The 13,341-nt window shown below is 42.2% G+C and overlaps 1 protein-coding gene across 1 annotated transcript in view; it reads right to left on the minus strand.

Annotated features, from left to right (window-relative positions):
- MTUS2 (microtubule associated scaffold protein 2) overlaps nucleotides 1–13,341 on the minus strand; it is a 3,916,139-nt gene that overhangs the window by 3,438,737 nt on the left and 464,061 nt on the right. The window lies entirely within an intron of this gene.

A 13,341-nucleotide genomic window follows, 5' to 3' on the forward strand; every position in this document is an offset into this window, starting at 1 on the left:
GGATCCACATTGCTGCAGTCCTAACTATTGGGTAGTCCGCTGTCCAGTCGGCCCAAATACCAAAGTATACGGCTGACGTCGGTCAGGGCGCATTAGACTGACGTCAGTACGTCAGGGTACTAATGCGCATGACCGACGTCATATCCTCAGTCTTTTCTTGCCCCAGATGTCAGAAGACCCTAAAAAGACAAGGCCCAACATACCTGCACCAAAAATATGTACAATATATACAAAATTATCAGCATATAACCTCACCTACACAACCACCCCTAAACACAGAGGGGAAGGAGGGAGGGTAAATTGGACTGCAGCAATGTGGATCCTCGAACATCTACATTTATGGTAGGTACAAAACTGTACTATGTTCTTCATCCCACATTGCTGCAGTCCTAACTATTGGGTAGAATCCCAAAGCAGAGGTAAGGGAGGCTGGCAAATCATAAAGAAGCAGGAGCTGACAACATGCCTTGCAAAATAGCTGTGGCAAAACCAGCCCTAGACTTAGAGTAGAGAGGAAGGTGATAATGCTTAGAGAAAGTATGCACTGAACTCCAAGTAGCTGCCTCCAAAATATCCATAGTTGCCACCCCCCTTAGGAATGCTGTTGAAGTGGCAGTAGCCCTAGTGGAATGAGGCCTAATCCCAGCTGGAATCTCCTTGCCATGATGGGAATAACAAAATGCAATGCAAAACCCAATCCACCTAGAAATAGTTTGTTTTGACACAGGCTTGCCCTGTGAACTCAAAGCAAAAGAAACAAACAACTGCTGAGACTGCCTAAAATCCTTAGTCCTGCTTAAATAATAACGCAATTGCCTGTGTACATCTAAAGTGTGCAAAATCTTTTCCCCTTTATTTTGGGGGTCTGCATAAAAAGTAGGCAAATGAATAGTTTGGTTTAAAGCCACACTAGAAACCACTTTAGGCATAAAGGAAGGATTAGTACGTAATGATACCCTATCCTTATGGAAAATCAAAAGGGCTCTACTGCCATAAGGGCCTGCAACTCAGACACCCTTCTTGCAGAAGTAATAGCCAACAGAAAAGCAGTCTTCCATGACAAGTATTTCAATTCAGCAGTAGCCGCAGGCTCAAAAGGTTGTAGAGTAAGTTTTTCCAACACAAAATTGAGATCCCAAGCAGGAGTAGGAGCTCTACGTGGGGTCTTATATTCTTTGCCCCTCTAAGAAACTGCTTGAACAAAGGATGCGAAAACAAAGGTGGGTCACAATCATAGTGAGCTGAAATTGCTGCAGCATGAATCTTAATGGAAGAGAAGGACAAACCTTTGTCCAATAACTCAGTAAGATATTGAAGAGCCACACTCAAATTAGGCTCAGAAATCTCCAAATTCTTTGCTGTACTCCAAAATAAAAATCTCTTCCATTTTTCTGCGTACACTTTCCTTGTACTAGGTCTTCTAGCTTCCATAATCACATTTAAAACTTGTTGAGGAAGTTGAGACCTGCTGTGTTTCAACACAGAATATGCCAGGCTGTTAGATGAAGAGAGTGAAGCTTGACATTGAGCAGATGACCGTCCTTCTGAGATAACAGATGTGGAATCAAAGGTAAAGGCCATGGAGGCTTCCTTACCAGACTCCTTAGTAGTGGGTACCAGTGTTGCCGAGGCCAATCCGGAGCTATTAAAATCATCCTTGGCTTGTCTCGTCTGACCTTTAAGGGCACCTTTGGAAGAAGAGGCAGAGGTGGAAAGGCATACACATGAAGATTTTTCCAACTGAAAGAAAGAGCATCCACTTTCCAAGCTGTGTGATGAAACCCCTTTGTGCAAAACTTTGGCAGCTGGTGGTTTAGTGGAGAAGCGAACAGATCTATGTCTGGAGTTCCCCATGACACTGTCAATGTCTGAAATACATGAAGATCCAGTTTCCACTCGTGGGGATCCATGATTTGTCTGCTTAACACATCTGCTAAGGAGTTCTGTGCTCCCGGCAGAAACCTTGCCTGAAGAGTTAGTTGCAAGCTGAGCGCAGTCTCCCATAAAATCATTGCTTGCCTGCATAGAGGATAAGAATGTGTTCCCCCTTGTTTGTTGATGTACCACATGACAGTCGTGTTGTCTGTTAGAATCAACACCTGCCCTGGAAGAAGTAACTCCTTGAAAGCCATTAATGCAAACTGGACTGCTAACATCTCCTTCATGTTGATATGTAGATGCTGTAGTCTGGCAGGCCACTTGTCTTGTATCCACTTTCCATTTAGATGAGCTCCCAAGCAATGTCCGAGGCATCTGTCGTTAAAATCTGACGCCTCTGGCCGGGTCACAGAGAGTCCCTTGTTTAGGTGACATTCCTGAGCCCACCACAAAAATTCTTTTTGAAGGCAAGGTATTATTTGAATGACAGTGTCCAAATCCTGGCAGTGCTGTGTCCATACATTTTGAGATACCATTGTAGCTTCCTCATATGCAGTTTGGCATTGGGAAGCACCAGAATACAAGATGCCATGAACCCTAATGCTTGAAGGACTGTCCTTGCAGTCAGCACGGACTGATGAGATAGTTGATGGAAGTAAAGTGATAGACTCTTTTGTTTGTCCGGGGTTAAAAAGGCCATCTGGGCTGCTGTATTCAGTCTCACACCCAGAAAGCACATGTCTTGAGAGGGTACTAGACTGGACTTTATTTCGTTCACAGAATACCCTAGGCATCTTAGCACTGCTATAACATATTCCAGATGCTGTAGAAGGTCTTCCTTTTCTTGAGCCAGAATCAGGCAGTCGTCCAAGTAAGGATAGATTTGAATTCCTTTTAGCCTGAAGTAAGCTATCACTGGAGCCAGAACCTTTGTGAATACTCTGGCAGTAGATAAGCCAAAGGGCAATGCAGAGAACTGATAATGAGAATTTCCAGCTCGAAAACGCAGATACTTCCTGCAACTTAGTCTTATAGGCACATGAAGGTAAGCTTCCTTGAGATCTAAAGTTACCATCCAGTGATCTTTGCCCAGCAGAGGTAAAAGCTGTTGTAACGTCAACATCTTGAACTTGGGAATGTCCAGATAAGTGTTGAGGATAGATAAATCCAAAATTGGTCTCCACGTGTTCCCCTTCTTTGGTACTAGGAACAGGCGAGAATAAAATCCTAGGCCCCTTTCTGATACAGGGACTGGCTGAATGGCCCCTATTTGGAGTAACAGAGAAATTTGCTTGTGAGCCTCTTTCCTTTGTGGAGGAGGAACGTCGGGCATGCCTTTGAAAGGGGGCAATGTATGGAAATAAAACCTGTAACCGTGGTGAATGATATCCAACACCCATCTGTCTTGAGTAATGAAATCCCAATTTTCTTTGAAAAGAGACAGTCTTCCTCCCAAAGGAGCTGCCAGACGAGAATCTACTGGCAGCTGAAAAGGCAGGTCATTGGGTCTGTTTACGAAAGGACTGACCCCTGCCCTCACCAGAAGTCTGAGCAGGTGAACTCCTGTTCTAGGCCTAAAAGAACCTTGAGCTCTGCCCCTACCACGTCTAGACCTACCCCTAGACTGGGAATCATAAGCAGGATATGTCCATCCCTTAGTAGGCCAATTTCTACTAAACTTCGGTGGCTGCACCTGCAAAAATCTTTAACAGTTTGCATAGACTTAGCTTTGTCCTCCATTTTCTTTAAAACTGCTTCCACAGGCGAACCAAACAACACATCAGACTGTAAAGGAGCATCCAAAATCCTTGTCTTAACATGCTCAGCTAAATTCTGATCCCTCAACCAGGCATGCCTGCGAAGAACAGAACTAGTGGCAGCCACCCTCGAGGAGGCCTGTACAGCATCAAAACCACATTGCAAAGAATGCTTACCCACTTGTTCAGACACATGAACTAAATCCAGCAACTCTTTACACTCAATACCTTCCGCCAAAGCATCCACCTTAGATTTCAATTGTGAAAGGAGATAATTTTGATATTTTAGCATGTGAAACTGACAATTCAACGCCCTCATGGCTAAAGTGGAAGAAGTATACACTTTCTTTCCCCATCTATCCAAAGCCCTTGCCTCTTTATCAGTAGGAACAGGGTTTTTAACAACAGAGGCCTTAACACCTTTAGGTCCCTGAGAACCAGTTTCCGGGTCTGCCCCAGGACTCTTAAAAAGATACTTATGAGCTTCAGGCACCCTATAGTACCTATCAGGTTTAACAGGAGCAGGAGGCAAAGAATCAGGGTTCAGGGAAGCCTCTGCAAAAACATCTTCCACCACATTCAACACAGGAGGTATAGCTAAGGGCCTATGCTGGGGTAAAAACAAGAATTCCCTAAGCCTTTTCCTGGAATCAGAGTAATCTTGGCCTTCCCATTTAAAGTGCTCCCTCATGGAATGCAGAGTCTCTGAAAATGAGAAATCCTCAGGAGGAGAAGCTGTAGGAGTGGAATCATCCACATCAGAATCAGAATAAGGAGGATACTCCTGCAAGTCTTCCGCAGAAGACTCAGAAGCCTCTGAACACTGTTCAAAACTCTCAAACTCAGGTTCCACCCTAGGCCTCTTATCAGGAGGGGGCATAGAACCTCTAATCAGAGTAATCAAATCTTCTGCCATTTTAAGCATATGTTTCTTAGGCACAGAACCTGAAGTGCTAGGAGAAGCCCCCACTGAAGCTAGACTTGGCCTACCTCTCAAAGAAGTCTTGGAAACAGAAGGAGAGGCTCTAACTACCTTGGGAAGAGAGGGAAGAACAGTTACCTGAGAAGCCCCCTCAGCCTGGCCTACCTCCTGAGAAGGCACATCCTGCAACAGTAAAGTCTCTGCCTGAGACTCCAAAGAAACTCCTGGCAAAACCTCTGGCTCCACTGAGCCTTCTAAAGAACCGACGTCCAGGACTGCCGGTTCATCAACCCTAGGCTTCGCTGTTTTATCCTTGCGCTTTTTGGACGAAGCGGGCGTCGGAGCATCCGACGGCATTTTATAATTACAACGCTTCCCAAACACTAACCTGGCACAGTCTAACCGTCTCTTAATAGTGCGTTTGTTAAATCTAGCACAAGAGCGGCATCCAACAACGTCGTGCTCAGGCCCTAAACAAGGTATACACAAGGTATGGTAATCCCTATGAGGTATCTGTTTCCCACAAGAAATACAGTTATTCACTTTTTCTGACATCCGGTTAAATACTGAGGCAAAAACCAAAATGTTCTAACGGGTACTTAGCCAACTTTGATTCGGTCTGAAACTCCGACTTCAGAAAATTTCAGAACGCCAACCTGCACTCGCAAAACTGCTTCTGCATCGGACCATGCGGCAAAAAAGACTGAGGATATGACGTCGGTCATGCGCATTAGTACCCTGACGTACTGACGTCAGTCTAATGCGCCCTGACCGACGTCAGCCGTATACTTTGGTATTCGGGCCGACTGGACAGCGGACTACCCAATAGTTAGGACTGCAGCAATGTGGGATGAAGAACATCACGGGGTGGGGGTAAGCTTTCACTTTTACGTAAGTACTGTTTTTAAATTTGTTGAAATCCAAACACATGTATTTGAAAATTAGATAAGTTTGCATCTCTGGAAGGCACATATTAAGCTCTGACCCAAACCAATGGAACATGTGAAACAGCAGACAAGAAAATTAATGATGTATTAAATGCGTCACACAATCCCTATGGCTTAAGTCCCAACTGTTACCAATAATGGACATCTTACCAGTTCAAATTTTCCTACCTCTGTCTAGGTCTGTCATTGTGCTACTGTCCCTATCTGTTTTTATTGACAAATTCAGCAGTTCCTTTAAATACTGCTCTTTATTCTGGCAGTTAATATACAATGAAGCAAAACACTGTATTAAGCTATCTAGCACTGTGTAACTGTTGTAAATGTGTAACCTGAGCATTTTATCACTGCTTACATTAATGTTTTGTCTGGCATTGCCTTGCATCTAGTCTCAAAAAGGGTCCTTTTAGTAGTTAATTTATGCAGTGAAAAATAAATATTAAGTCAAAACAAGGCTATGGGCATGATTTACTTGGATTTTATCAAAGCATCTGACACAGTACCATGTAACATGCCATGGAACAAATGAGAAATACCTATGATGGGTTTTAGGTTGGTACCAAGAGTCAAACAATGTGTAATATGTACACATTGCGTACTATGGAATACATATATATAGTATGCTGTGGCGCAGGACACACAGAATCAAAGTAAATGTAGTCCATTCAGATGAAATGATGCTGATGGCTGTACCATAGAGGTTTGAACTAGGGATGGTTATTTCAGTGTCTTTATAAGTAACACTGCAAAATGTCTTGAAGAAAAGCTTGCATGTGTGGTGATGACAAAAGTTTTTACAAAAGGCTGGATGGTCAAAAAGGTGGAGAAAGGAAGAGCAAAAAGGCCTAGCAAAACTGGAGCAATGGCCCAGTATGTGCCAGCTTTCACTCAGTGCAAAAAAGGCTACATGATACGGCTAGATGTACAGGGAAAGGTACTAGTAGGAAACAAGATGCTATTATCTATCCCCTAATACAGACATTTAGGAATACATCGGGAGTAAAGTGTGCAGTCAAAGAGATCTCATCTATTTAAGAACCCAACAGTTCAGAAGACCTTTAGTGGAGGGTTAAAAAAAAAACATACACACTCTACTCTGTAGCAAAACTACAGGAGAACTCAACAGCCCCATGGCATACAGTGATAAAGTTCTGAATATGATTTAGGTAAAATGTGTTAGACCACTTGCATGACTGCTGGACGGCCAGGCAGGAAAAGATGACGACCATTTTTTTGACATCTTTATTAAATCACAATTTACATAATGACATTGGTACACATACATTAACAGAGAAGAAAACCAGCCATGTTGACACTTTCATTATTTTTATGCAGTAGACATATCATTCTCTCCAACATTACATACATTACTCACTTCCTGCCTTCCCTTAAACCTCACTCCTCCTCGTAAACATGACTCTGTAGGTAATGTTCGTATTATTTCTATGCAATTTATCCCTTCTCTTTTCTAAAGATCCCATCTACAGTTCTGTTATCTCCTTTATAATATTCAGCACTTTGTTTTGGCAGCCAGCAGCATTTAACATAGGCTGCTTATGCCCATCTGCTCTTTTAACTCTCACCCATCCTCACACAAACTTTGAAACACATCTTGCTCTCCTGACTGAATACCCACCCCCTTTTTCCACTCCATCCTTCTGCCCTCAATTCTAGTCTCTTTTACATACAACATTCACACATCATCTTAATTTCCACCTAAGAATAATTTACATACTCTCTTGTAATAAACTCTCTCTCCTACCACATGCATCTCTGATTTCACTGACCACTGCATCAAAGCTGCAAGTTTAGCCAGTTACCCAGGTACACCTAATTACTGCATGAATGCAGTACATGTTTTCTCTTTACAAAGAAAACAATTAACATCCTTGTTTTGAATCTATCCCTGTGTCTTTAATTTGATAAGGGTATGAACCACTGATTTTGAACTGTGCATCTATTCTGACATAGCTAATTTTGTTTGTTTCATGAATTTATTTTTATTCAAATTTTTACTGATGCATGAACTATTCACAATAGTATTTTATTTTATTTGTATTTGTTTTCCAGGGTAGAGCACTGATCTCCATGGGCCTTTTTCAGACTCAGTCCGAGAGTGCTGTCTGGTTCACTGACTTGCTCAGAGTCAGACAGCTAGACAATGGAAGCTGAGGAATCAAACTGTGCACCACTGGACCACAGGAAACAGCTCGTTAACAGCTCCTTAATCCATTAAGTAAACTGCCAGACTAATCCTCTAAGCCAACTGCCGGTAACTACGGTATGATTTCAAGTTATATTCACAATGTTATTACTTGTGGTTTTTTTTTTTTTTTTTTTTTTTGTATCTCTGTAACTATGTTGTTATTCCTTCATTAATTTAATTTTCTGTAACTATGGAACTTTTCTTCCCAGGCCTCCTCTTAAAAAGCGCTATCATGCCCAGTCAGACCTTTCCAGTAAACAAAGGTATAATAAATAATTTATCAACTAAATTAAACTTAGCAAAGCCTTACTACATGTAGGTATTTCAGATCATGTGTCTCAGCTCAAAAGAATATAATTTCTTTAATTACAACCAGTTGCTCCCCCAACATTTCTGACAAGGTATTCTGTGTGTGTACTTTTTAAAATATGCCAAATCATTACATCCCCCCCCCCCCCCACACACACACACAAAAATCTCAGTTAATTCTCTCTTTCCTACCGCAACATTTCCTATATACCCAAGAAAAATTTCTCTTAAGTCTGTTTGGGGTATAAAAACACATATGCAAACATTTCCAAACAGAACTCCTAAACCTTCTGGACTTTGTTGCATACTTGGAAGCCATACATATGTTCTCCCATTGTTCCTGTGTAAATTGCTTTTCTAGTTTCTCTTCCTTATCTCTTCTAATCTTCTCTGAATGATTCCTATAGTTATCATACAATATTTTACATGCCCTAATAATTATTCTTTTTTGAAAGCATCTTCTGTTCTACACTCAGCTAAAAATTCTACCAGAGCAGGTCTTTCACTTAGGATTCCCCTTTCCCTATATACTCATAGATCACTCCCTGTTTGGGAAAGTCCACATTTCTGTTTGGCCTCATTCCGCTCTATTTACTTTTCCCTCTTTAGTTATTTGTTAACAAATAACTTGGTTCTTTTAACAATTTTCTCCAGAAAATTCTCACTTTACTCATGCCTACATTCTAAACACCAACTTGCAGTCATCCCTATTGGTAACATTTTCTTTCAAAATTCCCATGATGGCTTATTTCTTAGAATACTTTATGCTAATTTATGAATATATCATATTCTTTATGGTTACTGTTATTCTCTTTAAGGACCTGCATCTAAAATCCTGCTCTCTCCTTATTTTTCAAACTTCCCTTTCCACTTTGATTTATACCCTTCTGCTTTTGCTATATATGAGCCTTAACTGTGTGGCTCTAAAATATCCCTTCCAATTAGATAATCCTAATCCATCTTGTTCTATGGAGAGGATCAACTGATCTCACTCAACTCTTGCTGTCTTCCTCTACCAAAATTCTTTCAGCAGTTTAATTATCATCCAGAACTTTTGCTCTGGCTGATAAAAATATGCCTGACCTAAAGATAACACTAAAGGGACTAAGAACATTTTCAATGCTAGGGATTTGCTATCTTTATCCATAATCAGTAGTATCCAGTTTCTCAGTTTTTGTATTATCTTTTGTTTAGTTCCTTCCCACATATCCTTAGCTGCCATAACAGAATCCATTATAATCCACACACTTAAATACTTCATCTTGTCATGTCCCTATGAATATGGGCACTGCTGAACCACTTCAAGTATGTGTACACAGCTTACGGCTATAGCCTTTGTTTTATTTTCATGAGGAAGTTGGGAGTGGCAGAGAAGTATGTAAGAGTGGTACAGGATATGTACAAGGGTAGTGTGACAGTGGTGAGATCTGCAGTGGGAGTAACAGATGCGTTTAAGGTGGAGGTGGGATTACATCAAGGATTAGCTCTGAGCCCTTTCTTATTTGCACTGGTGATGTACAGGTTGACAGATGAGATCAGACAGGAATCCCCGTGGACTATGAAGTTTGCAGATGACATTGTGTTATGTAGTGAGAATAGGGAACAGGTTGAGGAGACCCTGGAGAGGTGGAGATATGCTCTAGAGAGGAGAGGAATGAAGGTCAGCCGGACTAAGACTATATATGTGTGAATGAAAGGGAGGATAGAGGAATGGTGATGATGCAGGGAGTAGAGTTGGCGAAGGTGGATGAGTTTAAATACTTGGGAGCAACAGTTCAGAGTAATGGCGAGTATGGAAGAGAGGTGAAGAAGAGAGTACAGGCAGGGTATAGTGGGTAGAGAAGAGTGTCAGGAGTGATTTGTGACAGATGAGTACCAGTAAGAGTGAAAGGGAAGGTCTACAAAAGGGTAGTGAGACCAGCTATGTTATATGGGTTGGAGATAGTGGCACTGACAAAAAGGGAGGAGTCAGAGCTGGATGTGGCAGAGTTAAAGATGTTAAGATTTGCATTGGGTGTGACAAGGGTAGACAGGCTTAGGAATAAGTATATTAGAGGATCAGCCCAGGTTGGACAGTTTGGAGACAAAGCCAGAGAGGCAAGATTGCTTTGGTTTGGACATGTGCTGAGGAGGGATGCTGGGTATATTGGGAAAAGGATGCTAAGGATGAAGCTGCCAGGTAAGAGGAAAAGCGGAAGGCCTACGACAAAATTTTAGAGTATAAGAAATATATAGATATATACAAAGAAGATGAAGCCATCTATATATTCCTTATGAAAAAACTAATTAGATTTGGTGAGGCCTACTAACAACAAATTTTTTGGATGGGGGATGGTGGGAGGGTATGTCAAGAATTGATGAAGATGAGCAACAGATGGAATGTTATGGTAAGACATAACTTCTTTATCTGATGTTGTTAATTTTCACCTAATCCTTGACGGTGGGACAGACTCCCCAGCAACTTATGTACCTTGGGAGGTCTCATGGAAGATTATTCCAAAGCACCATAGAGCCAAAGATGCTTGTCCCCTCGAAATTTGGTCTAGTTTGTAGTGAGTAATGAAGGTATGGTGAGAGGACCAAGTAGCTGCTGCACAAATGTCGTCTAGAGAGACTCTTGCATGAAAAACCAATGATGTGGCAACAGCCTTCGTAGAATGAGCTTTAACCGTTTTGTGAAGTTGGAGAGCTTGAGACTGATAGATGAAAGAAATACACTCTCTCAACCATTTAGCTAAGGTAACCTTTGAGAGTGCACAACCCATTTTTAAGGCAGAAAAGGCCACAAATAATTGGTCGGATTTGCGGGATTCCATAGTTTTGTGGAGATAAAGGCACAACTGTCTATGAACATCTAACAAATGCAGAAGGTATTCTCCTTGATTGGTAAAATTTGGGAAAAAGGTTGGTAAATGTACGGACTGGTTGATATTGGATTCAGTAATCACTTTTGGAAGGAAAGATAGATTTGTTCTTAAATGAACTCTGTTTGTATGAAAAATCAAATAGGGAGATTGGCATGATAAAGGCTGTAACTCACAGACTCTCCTTGCAGAGGTGATAGCTACTAGAAACAAAGTCTTCCAACTCAAAAATTTTAATTGGCAAGACTCAGCTGGTTCAAAGGGGCTTTGATTTAACAGCTGTAGAACTGTAGTCAAGTCCCATGGAGGAACCGGATCTTTAAAAGGGGGTCTGAGTAAGGACAATCCTTTCCGGAAGGCTCTGGAAAGCTTATGGGACATTATTGAGGAGTTATTGTGACCAGTATGAAAACTGGAAATTACTGCCAACTGAATTTTTATACTGGAAGCAAAGGAACCAGACTCAAAGAGAGTATTCAAGAAGTCTAATATGGATTCAATTGGGGCAATGAATGGATCAAGTCCCTTATTTAAAGCCTATATGGAAAATCTTTTCCATTTGCTCAAGTCAAGTTTTCTAGTTGTAGATTTGTGATGTGCAATAACAATACATTGGACTGGTGAGGACAGAGGAGCTTGCCTGGCAATCGTGGGAATTGGAGGAGCCACACCATCAGTTTCAGGTGCGGCATGTGTCGGTGAACTATGCCTTTTGGGTGAGTTAGTAGGTCTGGACCTGGGTCCAAAGTCCATGGTTCCTGTATCAGATGAGGCCAAAGGAAGGGAAACCAGACTTGTCGAGGTCAGAATGGGGCAATGAGGATTATGGCATTCTTCGTCATTTTTGCTTTCTTCAGGAAATGAGAAATTAACAGAATCGGTGGAAAGGCATATAATAAACCGGGAGGCCAGTTGTGAAGAAGAGTGTCCCTGGGTGACTCCCCCGGTGGAAGGATTAGGGCAAAGTAACTTCTGCATTCGTTATTTAGGGGAGAAGAGAAAAGGTTGCAACAAGGTTGGCTCAATTGATGGAAAAGCTTGTCCGCCACTACTCGGTCAGGGACCACTCATGAGGCATGAGAATAGTCCTGCTCAGTTTGTCTGCTATCAAATTTGAGCTTCCCGGAATCTGCATTACTATGAGAAAGCGGTTGGAATAAATCGCCCATTTCCACACTCTGAGTGCCTCTCAACATATTGGATATAACTTGGTTCCCCCTTGTTTGCTGATGTACCAGACCACTGCCGTGTTGTCTGTTTGAATTGCAACTGGTCCTAGAGGAAGGGAATCCTGGAATGCTTGCAATGCTAGTAGCACTGCCCTCATCTCCAAAACAGTGATGTGCAGATTGGCTTCCAGTTGGGACCATGTGTCTTGAACTGTCTTCCCCAGATAATGCCCCCCCACCCTATCTGGGAAGCATCCATGGTCACTATGGCTTGGGGTTGAGGTAGAGTGAAAGGTCGGCCCAGGAGAACCTGATCTGAATGAAGCCACCATTTGAGGTCTTGTTTGCAGAGATTGGCTACAAGAATTTGGTAAGACATTGGTTGATGAGCTAGAGACCACTGCGTTGCTAGTAACCACTGTAGTATTCACATGTGGAATCTCGCAAGGGGAACCACAGTGATTGTGGCAGCCACTGAACCCAAGGTTTGAAGATTTAATCTTGCTGGGACTCTGTTGTTTTGAATAATCTGTCTCACCAGAGTCCTGATGCTTAGAAGTCTTTTTGGAGGAAGAGAAGCTATTCCTGCGACCGTGTTCAGTTGCACTCCTATGAAATCCAGGAATTGTGTGGGTTGCAGCTGGGATTTCCTAAGACTGATTGAAATACCTAGGGATGTGCAAACAGACACAGTATAGTCTCTTGCTCTCTCCAAGTGATGCCTGTTGGTAGCAGTGAGGAGCCAGTCGTCGAGATATTGGAATATTTGAAAACCTTGCAGTCTGAGATGAGCTGCAACTACTGCCATGCATTTGGTAAACACCCTGGGGGCTGTCCAAAGGGCAGTGCTCTGAATTGGAAATGACTGGTCCCTAGCCAGAAGTTTAGAAACCTCCTGGAGCTTTTCTCCATCTTTATGTGGTAATAAGCATCCTTGAGGTCTATCGAGCACATCCAGTCACCTTTTTCCAAGAAAGGAAGTATGGTTTGTACCGAGACCATCCAGAATTTGGTTTGGTGGACTGATTTGTTGACTCGGCTGAGATCCAAAGTCAGTCTCCAGTCCCCTGTTTTTCTGGGCACTCAAAAGAATTTTGAGTAAACCCCGGATCCAATCTGGTCTGGTGGGACTTTTTGGATGACTCTTTTGTCTAGCAGCTTTTGGATTTCTAAAACTGCTGCTTTCCTTTGATAGGGTGGAACATCTGGGAGTTTTTTCTAAGTTTGGGGTTCACAAACAAGGGGATTTGGGAGCTTCTGGATATTATTTTGAGCACCCATTTGTCCAAGGT

This window comes from Protopterus annectens, chromosome 5.part1 (assembly GCF_019279795.1).
Source record: "Protopterus annectens isolate FY-2018-M chromosome 5.part1, PAN1.0, whole genome shotgun sequence".
Classification (NCBI taxonomy): domain Eukaryota; kingdom Metazoa; phylum Chordata; order Ceratodontiformes; family Protopteridae; genus Protopterus; species Protopterus annectens.